An 11,847-nucleotide genomic window follows, 5' to 3' on the forward strand; every position below is an offset into this window, starting at 1 on the left:
AGCATTCCTTCAGGAGCAGGAAATCACCCCACAGCTCACTATCACAGCCAATATCTAAACTCAGGAGGCATGAGATCAAGTTTGCCAGCCTGGTCTTCTTCTGGTTCCCCCAGGACTCAAGCATGCCATCCAGGGGCCTAGGATCCGGGAATTACCTAACCTACTCCACCATCATTGACACCTGAACACTCTCCCAGGGACCCAAGGTCCAACTGACCCAAATTTCCAGCAACAGGACAGTGGTTACCTACCCACACAAGTTAAACAGCTATATACCTCTCCCTCTCTACACTGAGCAGCAGAATTTCCAGTAGTGGAGAATAGGTGAACCACAAAGCTATCTGTTTTTAGGTGAGGGAAGAGGTTCCAGATGAGAAGGAACCAACACAAGAACTCTGGCAATATGAAAAAATTAGGCTCTCTCAACACTCCCAAAGGATCACACTAACTCTCCAGCAATGGACTCCAACCAAAAGGAAATTTTTGAAATGTCAGGTACGGAATTCAAAATCTAGATCTCAAGTAAGTTCAATGGGATTGGGAGAAAGTTGAAAACCAGCACAAAGAAACCAAAAATGTAATCCAGGACATGAATGAAAAATTCAATAAAGAGACAGATAATTTAAAATCCCAGAACTTCTAGAAATGAAAGAGTCATTTAGGGAATTTCAAAACACAGAAGAAAATCTTAACAACAGACTAAGCCAAGCAGAAAAATTTCAGAGCTTGAAGTCAAGGGTCTTGAATTCACCCAGTCAATAAAAAATAAAGAAAAAAGAATCAAGAAAAATTAGCAAAATCTCCAATAAATATTGGGTTACGTAAAACACCCAAACATAAGAATCATAGGTATCCCTGAAGAATAAGAAGAAGAAAAAGCAAAAAGCATGGAAAACCTATTAATATTTGATGGAATAATAGAGGAAAATTTCCCTGGGCTTACTAGAGATTTAGACATCCTGATAGGTCAGTAAACTCCTGGAACATTCATTCCAAATAGGACATCAACAAGGCGCACAATCATCTGTCTGGCCAAAGTCAAAGTGAAGGAGAAAATACTACAATCTGTGAGATGCAAGCATCAAGGAATGTACAAAGGAAAACCCATCAGACTAACAAGGGACTTCTCAACAGAAACCTTTCAAGCCATAAGGCATTAGTGTCCTATCTTCAGTTATCCTAAACAGAATAACTATCAGCCAAGAATTTGGTAGCCTACAAAAACTGTTTCATAAATGAAGGAGGAACAAAATCTTTTCCAGACAAGCAAACACTAAGAGAATTTTTCACCACTGGATCTGCCCTACAAGAAATGCTCCAAAGTGCTCTAAACACTGAAAATAATGGTTGATAATCACCAGTGCAAAAATACTCAAAAGTAAAACCTCACAGCTCTTATAAAACAGCAACATGAGGGAGAATACAAAGCAATGGGGTAACAATCAAAATGATGACAGAAACAGTATCTCACTTCAATATTAACATTGAATGTAAATGATCTAAATGCCCCACTTCAAAGATAGAGATTGATGGAATGGGTTTTTGGAAAAAAAAAAAACCAAATATCTGCTATCAGCAAGAAACCCATTTAACTTGCAAAGAGTTGGATAGACTCAAGTTAAAGGGGTAGAAAAAATATACGATACAAATGAAACCAAAAGTGGGCAGAAGTAGCTATTCTCATATGAGATAAAACAGACTTTAAATTGACAACAGTTTAAAAGAGACAGATAATCATTATATAATGATAAAGGGATGAATTCAATAAGAAAATACAACATTCATAAATATACATGCATCTAACACTGGAGCTTCTAGATACGTAAAACAAATATTACTAGACCTAAGAAATAAAGTAAACAGCAATGTAATAATATGGGGGGATTTCAAGCCTTCACTGACAGACTTAGAGAGATCATTGAGACAGAAAAATCAACAAAGAGGTGGGAGGCAGACCAAGATGACCTAATAGAAACCTCTAGTGATTGTCCCTTTGCACAAACAAATTCAACAACTATCCATACAAGCAAGCAAGTTCAGAAGAATAAAAATTCAGGTGAGCTATCATACTACCTGGTTTTAATATTATAAAAAGGAAAGAGGTAGAAAAGACAATCTTGAATTGCCTACACCACCCTTCTCCCATGCCCTGGCAGTGCTGCACCAGCATGCCAAGTGGAGAGAGAATCTGTGCACCAGGGGAAGAAAGAGGGAAGTAATTGCAAGACTTTGCACTGAAACTCAGGGCCACTCTGGCACAGGACAACACAACAAAATTCTGCTGGTGCCCACAGAGGGAGCATTTAGACCACTCTGGCCAGAGGAAAATACCCCAAAACCTGAGCCAACCCCATCACCAGCTGAGAAAAATGCAGCCTGGGGCCCGGATTAAACTTGTAAGGCAGTCAGGCCACAAAGGCTTCAGTCCTTGGGCAATTCTTGTGGCTATGCTGGTACAGAGCCAGGGGACTTGGGGTGACTCAGTGAGACACCAGTAGTGCCACCCCTCTCCCAACTACAGGCAGTGCAGCTCAGGGAGAGTCTTCTTCCACTTGGACAAAATAAAGGGAAGAATTCAGAGGACTTTGTTTCGAAACCCAGGTATCAGCTCAGCCACAGTGAAATAAAGTACCAAGCTGGAGGCTGATTGCTTACCAGGGGGTGTAGGGGCAAGCACCCCCAGCTCCTCTGCCAGCCCCCACCCCCAGGGGTCTCGGGAAAGGGAAACTTCATGTATTTCACATAGATGCCTGCACCAGTCATGCATTCCTTGCATTCTTCATTGATGGACAGTCCCAGCTGAGACAGCTGAAGAGAGCATTAACAACTCAATAGCAAGAGTCCAGACCTCTGGGAATCCCTTCCTGCTCCCAAGCCATCCCCTTCTTTTGAAAAAAACCTCACTCCTGAATTCAGCCAGATTTCTTTCACGCAAACTTCTGACAAACATGTACTATTTTCATTCTTGCGTTCATTCTCAGGCTTGAGTCTAACCTTGCTTCTAGCACAAATACTACCCATGCCTCTTCATGTGGCTCAGACAATTTTGAAATGATGAAACAATGAAGTACAAGAAAGAAGAGAAGAAAAAAGAGAATACTTAATATTTTTGTACTTCTGATTATTTGAATGCTGATTTCTTTGGTGAAGTTACTGTTTCGATTTATTTAGTTTTCTTAAAATGTATCTGCTTGGAATTTTTGCTAGTACTGGTAATGTATAAATATATGTCATCTGTATATTAAAATTAAAATACACCTAGTTTTTTTTTAATTTAAACTCTTAATTACTAGCTATTAGAATCAAGGATATCCAATTTCCCATATGTCTAGATTTCATGGTACTTTAAGGATTGTGATATATTCCATTCTGTTATGTTGTTATAATGTTCTTGCCATTGTGTATACAGGGGAATGTGGAGATAAAGATTTTGCTTCTGAAAGAAACTATGAATTATGGTAATAGGTCTAAATTGGTTCACAGATGGGCACCTTCATAGTTATTTACTTCTCTGAAAAAGTTCTTTGCACCTTCTCAGAGTTCATTTTTTAAAGAGCAAATATAATGTAGAAGAATGAATAACTTTGGGATATATATTGCCTCTTAAGATTTAAGATCTAGAAAAGATTGTGTGTGAGTGTGTGTGTCTACAATGATTGCAACTGTAATAATCCACAGATACAATAGGGAAAAGGACAGCCCCTGCTGTTTCATGTTCTATTTCTCACTGTGCCAAATGGCTAAAAGATTCACGAGAAGAACTCTTCTAAAAGTAAGTAGACAAAATATGTATGTAGCTTTTTTTCTTGGTACTTCAAAGAGACTATTGAGTATTTTCTTTTTTACTCATATATTTCTTTATGAATATTGACTTTACTAATTTAATATGCATTTATTTACCATTTTAACTGTATACCTACGTAGGAATACTTTAGTTAGAACTGCAGGATTTTTCTTGAAAATCAGACTTCCATTGTTGATAGAATGCAATTGTTTTCATCTTCTGAAGGATATTCTTTTTTTCCTTTTAATTTTCTTCATTCATTGGCTATGTGTCCAAAAGTTTCATTTTTAAAATTTACAATTTTCTAAAATTCCTTACCTTAACCATCACGTGAACCGATGGTTCAAGACAGCTGTCTTGTATCTTCGTATAGAGAGAACAAAACAAAGCAAATTCTCACCCTTTAAGAAGATCCTTTATGTTTTCACTCAATTTAACCACTGATCCTATAAAACAAAAAAGAATTTGATGAACTTCCATAACATTTAATAAATAAAATATATTAATTAAGTCACATTTAGAAAGTGACATTTTCTCCTAGTGTTATTACACTGCACACACACATATATATATAAACACACACTTTTTTTTTTTTTTTTAGAGAGATGAAGTCTTGCTGTGTTTCCCAGGCTGGCCTCAAACTCCTGGGCTCAAGAGATCCTTCCACCTCAGCTTCCCAAGTAGCTGGGACTACAGGTACTCATTTTATAAATATTCTATTCCTTACTAATTATATTATTAGTACTCTTAATATTTAAAATAGTGTAAATTATTAACAATAATAATTATCTTCTTTTTTTGTAGTGATGGGCTCTTACTATGTTGCCCAGGCTGGTCTCAAACTCCTAGCCTCAAGAAATCCTCCCACCACAGCCTCTCAAAGTGTTGGGATTACAGGCACGAACCACCACCCACCATACCTAGCAAGCTACCACCCTAAGGCTGCCTATAACCCAGGAAATCATACAGAGTCTACACACCCCTCTACCTCTGACAGGGCTGGTGCTGCGCCTGACATTGGGAGACCTGAGGCAGGGGAAGGGTTGCCCAATCCAACTCACCCATCTTCACCTTCCCTCTAGGGTTGAGTGCATCCCTACAGACCAGCCCACTGCCTAAGACTTCAAAGAGTTTCTCCCAGTAAACAAAGATTATAAACCCTTCTGCTGCTACTGCCAGAGCTGGCCTTTACCTGCAAGTGCCACACACTAACCTAGAAGTTGAACTGCACAACACAGTATAAAATCTGCTGCCATAAGTACACAGCACTGGGAAATGAGATAAGTTTCCTGAGACCCCAGTAATCCTGGCCCTGCGGGAGACAGTGAGCCTGCACACATACCCAGCACATCACTACTATACCCAGCATTTGAAAAAGTCACTGCACAAAGGCTATCTATAAACAAGGAATTCTTACAGGGGCTTTTTGACTGAAAATATCCAGAACCAAAGACAAAAGAACCCACACAACACACAATATAGTCACATCTTCTAAGGGAAAACAAAAATTCTGTCCAAACAAAAATAACTTCAGATATGAGAAGAAGAGATAGTTTATCAAGATGAGAAGAAACCAGAGAAACAATTCCGGGAGTATGAAAAAAGACTGTTATGTCATCTCCAAAGGATCACATTAACTCTCCAGCAATGGATGCTAACCAAAATGAAATATTTGAAATACCAAATAAAATAATCAAAATATTGATTTTAAAGAAATTCAATGAGATCCAAGAGAAAGTTGAAGACTAACACAAAGAAATCAGAAAAACAATTCAGGATCTGAATGAAGAATTTACTAAAGACATAGATATTTTTAAAAGCAAACAAATAGAGCTTCTGGAAATGAAAGATTCATTGAAGGAATTGCAAAATATAGTTCAATCATTAAAAATAGCATAGACTGATCAGAAGAAGGAATTTCAGAGCTTGAAGACAGGTCTTTCAAATTAATCCACTAAGACAAAAATAAAGAAAAAAGAATTTTCAAAAAGTAAACAAAGGCTTCGAGAAGTATAGGATTATATGAGATGACCAAACCAACCTACAAATCATAGATATTCCTGAAGAAGACAAAGTAAAAAGTTTGAAAAAATTATTTGAGGAAATCATCAAGGAAAATGCCCTACTCTTGCTAGAGAGTTAGACATCCAGATACAATAGGCTCATACAAGACCAGGGAGATACACTGCAAGATGGACTTCACCCAAACATGTAATTATCATACTATCTGAAGTCAACATAAAGGAAGAAATTCTAAAATAAGCAAGAGTAAAACATCTAATCACCTACAAAGGAAATTTCATCAAACTAACAACAGACTTCTCAGCAGAAACCTTACAAGCCAGGGAGGATTGGGGTCCTATTTTCAATCTTCTTAAGGCAAAAAACAACAGTGGTGACTTTTGTATCCTGCTAAACTAAGCTTCATAAATGAAGGAAAAATAAAGTCTTTCTCAGACAAAAAATAATAATTATTATTATGAAACATTATGAGTAATGAAAGGAATTATTGTTAGACATCAATCTGATACTAGTTTAAAGAAGAATTTCAACAAAACATGCAAGAAAAGTAAAACAAGAAAGACTTGAAAATGGATCCATATCTTCCAGATAATTGAGATGACTCCCACAATTTGCAAAAGGAAAATCTTAGAAACACCAAAAGTAAGTAAGCTATGACTTTGACAACTGGAGGGTTGAATATATACATTAGCTAAACAGTTTAAAAGTTCAAGTTCTATCATCTTTTAGTGGATATTTAGAAGATGGTGCATATATAAGTTGTATCAGCAGAAAGTTTCTTTACAGTCAATAGAAAAAGTGTTACCTATTTTACTGAAAAGTAACTTCTTGTCCCTTTCTTATTCCCATTTTTGGTTTATTTTGATGTGAGGAAAAAAGAAAGATCAAGATAAGATAGGGGAGGAAAGTTGGGGAGCATTAAACAAGATAAAAAAAACTGAGGAGAGGCTGGGCGCGGTGGCTCACGCCTGTAATCCTAGCACTCTGGGAGGCTGAGGCAGGTGGATCGCTCCAGGTCAGGAGTTCGAGACCAGCCTGAGCAAGAGCGAGACCTCATCTCTACTAAAAAATAGACAGAAATTAACTATACAATGAAAAATATATATAGAAAAAGTTACATGGACATGGTGGCACATGCCTGTAGTCCCAGCTACTCAGGAGGCTGAGGCAAGAGGATCACTTGAGCCCAGGAGTTTGAGGTTGCTGTGAGCTAGGCTGACTCCATGGCACTCTAGCCCGGGCAACAGAATGAGACTCTATCTCAAAAAAAAAAAAAAAAAAAAAAAACTGAGGAGAAAAAAATAAACCATGTCCTTTTACTAATGAAATATCCAAGGTCTATTTAGAAATATTCAAACCTTTAGCATATTTGAATTGGGGCAGTAGGAGTGTTAAGACTGATAACAACTGAAAGGAACAGACTGTTGTTGACTATTGTTAATAATTATTATATTCTTGAAAATCACTGAGAGAGTAGATATTAATTGTTCTCACCATATAAAATATGTGAGGTAATGCATATATTAATTAGCTCCATTTAGCCATTCTACAATGTATACATATGTTTTACACCACAAATATATATAATTATTATGTGTCAATTAAAATATAACTTTTTTAAAAATGAAAGCAACAGAATTAATGGTCACAATATTTTTCCACTGCTTTTGTTAAAGAAACTTTTTTTTCCAAAGAAAAGATACTTAAGAATTCTCTTTAATAGATAACTTTTTAAATTGTGCATTACTATCAAAGCTAAGCAATTCTAAAATTCTGTTGTTGAAATTGAAGAAGCAAAAGATTTGTAGTTTAAAAGTTAGTACTTCATTATAAAATTTCACCTTCTTTTGCTTTGGTTTCACAGATAATTCCACAGAAAACAGATAAGGTTGCCCATAGGGAGAACTAAGGGTTCCAGATTCCAACATGGGTAGTGAGTTAAAAATCCTGAAAAGTATTATGAGACTAAGGAAAATTAAACGTATGATCTGTTGAATGACTGACAACTTAGTGCCCAGGTTCCACTGACCAATATTTATGGGAAAAGGGTGGGAGGCAAAGAGAATTCTGGCAGTTTGTGCCTGCTATTTACACTGTCCAAAGCTAGCTTAGCAGGGGAGTGGAGAAGGACTGGGGCTGCATTAGAAAACATCCTCTGGGCTGGCTCTCTGGGCCTGCTTTGAACCCTTGTTCATCACTATTTTATGCTGCAGCTTGTCTTTGTGTTGGCGGAAAGGAAAAAAAAAAAAACACAAGAGACTATCCTTTAGTTTCTAAATCAAAGCTCTGCTTTGCTGACTGTTGGAAGTGGCTTTTCAATGGCAAAGCAAATGGGGACATTAAAATTCCTTGTTTCTGTGGACCAGGAGCTGAGTTTTGTGGGGGGTTTCTTTTAATCCTTAGATGCAAAAAGAGTATGTATGTTTCAATGTATCTTACATTTACCTTAAAATATTCTCAGTATTTTTTTTTTCAATTTGATTGGCACTTGGAGAAGATAAAGCAAGGCAGAAAAACACTTAAAGGGAACTGCAGAGGATGTGAGGAAGCGTCTATTGCCACAGAATTTCAGAAGTGGAAGGAGTTGGGCTCTTTCTTGATAATGACCCCAAGGCCCAAAATTGTTAAATAAATTGCCTAAGATCCAGACCCAGAAAGTCAGGACTAGATCCTCCTCGTTGGATTCCTACTCACGCCCCCTTTACACTGCCCCATGCTGCCTCTAGCGTTAGAAAGAGAAACTATAAGGAGGAGGTTGGGTAGGAAAAGGCGAAGAAAAGGTGAAGAGGGTTACAGATTCGTGCCTAAGGGGGAAGTGACCTCTGTGAGTCAAGATACTTGAACATTTTTCCTAAGAGAAACAACCCGCTCTTTCCTGGTGTTGAATGCGCTTAATAGCTACCGCTGAGTTACCTGCGATGCCTATTTTCAATTTTGGAAGATCAGCCCAAGGAAGAAAAGAAAGTTAAATCGTTTTCTTGTCACTCTCCACGCCTTCCACGCTGATTGAAGCGACCATCGTCCCTCGAATACATTTCATGGGCTTGTTGCTTATAACACACTTCCTCGCTTGGGTCTTAGGTGTCTCTTTCAACTCTCTCGCGAGCTTTATTATTCCCAAATCTTTATCTTTGGCTTTCTTAAGCCGCAAAGTCACATTGGCACCTTCGGTAGTCATGAAAGATCGCTGGACTCCTTATGTTGGCAACAGTCCAGGGGACCATTCCTACCACCTTCCCCGTATTTAGATGCACTGGGAATGCCCTCAAGGGATCATTAACGGAGAGGAAGGGGTGTCTTTCTCTAGACAGCTCCACAGAGTGGTCGGGGGCGGGCGTAGCGCATCTGTGGCCTTTGCGGAGGGGGAGCAGCCGCTCGCGTCGGCGGCCGCCCTGCCCCGGAGACGGCGGGCACAGTTCCCCACCAGGAATCGGCTGGTGCCGCGGGTGGGCAGAGGCAGCGCAGCCGGCACGGAGGCGGCGCGGAGGGTGGCGCTGGCTGCGTGAAAGGCGTCTTTGTGCGAGAGCAGGCGTGGAGGGCGGGTGGGGAGGAGAGAGCTGAGCCGGGACCTGCAGGCCGGGGTCTGGGGAGTCCCTACAGCCCCCCATTCCCCGGCCGCGCCGACATGATGAGGGTAGCGCCGGCAGGGGGCAGCGTGGCGAAGCGGAGTTGCTAAGGGGAAGGGGCGCTCTGTTTGGCCCCCTTGGAGGCAGGAGTGGGGAGAAAGCAGCTTGGAGGAAGCTGGCGGGGCGGCGGGGCGGGGGGGGAGGAATTGAGGGATTTGGCTCCCCGCCCTCTCCCTTAGGTGGCAGAGAGATCACGCTAGCTGCGAGGGTGCAGCCCCTCGCCGGGAGCACACTCCGGAGCCGGAGAGCTGGGAGCGCGCCCCCGAGGCAGAGCCTCTCCGCCCCGGCACTGCGGCCCCCCACCTGGCGGGGAGGGGAGGGCCCGCGCTGCCTTCCCTGTGCGCCCCGGCCGCGTGGCTTGCGGCTTATTTTCCCAGCTGGCAAGCGTCGCGCTGCAGACAAGGGAATGCCTGTGGTGAGTTGTTTATTTTGTTGAAGTTTGCGGTGGGCCAGGAGGACCTGGGGGGAGAGCGGCAGGCAGCGGCTGGGACTGTTTTGTTTAGGTCCCCATCCACCTGTGTGGTATAAATCTGCCAGCCTTGGGGCGGCAGGGGGTCGGGGTGAGAAAGCCCCGAAGCTCCAAAAAGCCCCTTTTCGCCTCTTGCAGATCTAGGGCCACATTCGATTTTCCACGCCTGGAGATCCCAGTTAACGCTGACCCCGTGCCCCCGATTCACGCTTCCCGCCCCCGCTGAGGACAGGGTTGGCACTCCCAAGGGCACTCAGCGCCTGCGACCCAGGGACAGCTGGCCACTGAACTTCCTTCCCAGGCCCCTTCTCCGACCCTCGAGGACAGGGAGCCGAGGTTTTCATGTGAAGGGCGCCCATGAAATTAGTGGGAACTCGTTCTGGTGGCTTGTGGCGTGAAGTTCGTTCACGAGTGTCTGGTCTACCATCCAGTACCACAAACTGGGATCCTGGGTCGGCCGAAGTTTCCTAGACTTCGGGCTGGAGAAAGACGGGCGGTTGGCTCGCGGGGGAGCCCAGAGGAACCCCGGGGGCTGATGGCAGTCACGACTGGCGGCTGCGTTTGCCTGGAAGAAAAGCCTAAATACATTAGCGAGCTGGTAAAGCTTTTAAGGCCTTCTTGGGAGTGAGTGGCTGGCTAATGAGAGGTTAATTTTGTTTCGAAGGGAAGGCTGCGCTGGTTTCCTGAGATAAATGGACAGGAAGCGCATTACCTCCGCGCGCTGGCAAGCGGCTCCCAAATGCTTTTTGCACCTGCCGCTTTGAGCAGTGAGAGCAGCGGCGGAGCCCGCAGGGATCTCGGGGCCCGTTGTGTACGCTCGGGTGATGAATCCCTCGCACACCCTAGACTCTCTCCCTCCGGGGGTGCAGCGCTCACACCGAGCTCTGGTGCTCTTCTCTCACACCCAGGTCCTGCGTGTTCTGGAGCTCGGGGGCCCCCTGATCCTGCCGAGCCCCCTCCAGGAGCGGAAGGGTTAAGAATGATGTAAGTACAAATCACTAGCTGCTTGCCGCTGGGCTGTCGGACTCCGGGCTATTTCAGCCCCTGCTATGCGTACACAGTGGACTGGGCAGCAGCAGGAGAGCCCTTACTCTAGAATGGGTTGCACAAATCGCAAACCCGGGTCTGATTCCTGATTCCTCAGCCCTAAGTGATCTGTTAAGCAGTCAGAGATCCTCGTGTTAGATTTCTGGAAATGGACATATAGTAACTAGGGAACAGTTAAGACATCACGTATAGGTTCAGGAAATGAAAACTCGTCGTGTTTAGAATCCATTAATGTTTCTGGCATGTGTTTTAACTGTATCTACTTGTACGTTCATATCGTGGTATGTTTTGCTGGGTCCCCTGAATGAATTGTTCTAGTCTTATCTTCCTGTGAACAAAGACAAAGGGAGAAAGAGTACAAATAGCAAGAAACAGGGTGTATTTGTGAGTTTTACAAATCGTCAGTCAGTAAATAATTTTTTTGATTAAAATGTAAAACTTTTATGTCATCGATTTTATGTCTGTGTTCCAGCTCCCTCCCCAGATTTTCTTTGTAGAATCTAAATCCTCCTTAACTTGCAGCACAGGAGCTTGAGGGGTGGCTGCGCTATAAGCGACCAACTACCACACTCTTGCTTTCCAAGCCCATTCCTGATCTTGCTAACAGTACCAATTTACCCGCGAGTGTGTCGTCTGACCTAATGTCTTGAAAATAGGAACCACCTTGCGGCTTAATTGTGAAAATTAGCATTTTCCTCTAGCGGCTGAACACTCATGCAGCAATAAAAAATGAATTGTTAGGCTTATAAATCTCGAGCTTGTCAAATTGTACAGCGGAGGAACAATAAAGCACCTTAGAGGAGATGAACTTTTTCCTCTGAAGAACAGTTCCGTTTCACGACACCAGGATTTTCAGTGACTCGAGGACGCCCTCTATTGATAAGAAAATCTGGAGCACC

This window comes from Lemur catta, chromosome 12 (assembly GCF_020740605.2).
Source record: "Lemur catta isolate mLemCat1 chromosome 12, mLemCat1.pri, whole genome shotgun sequence".
Taxonomy (NCBI): domain Eukaryota; kingdom Metazoa; phylum Chordata; class Mammalia; order Primates; family Lemuridae; genus Lemur; species Lemur catta.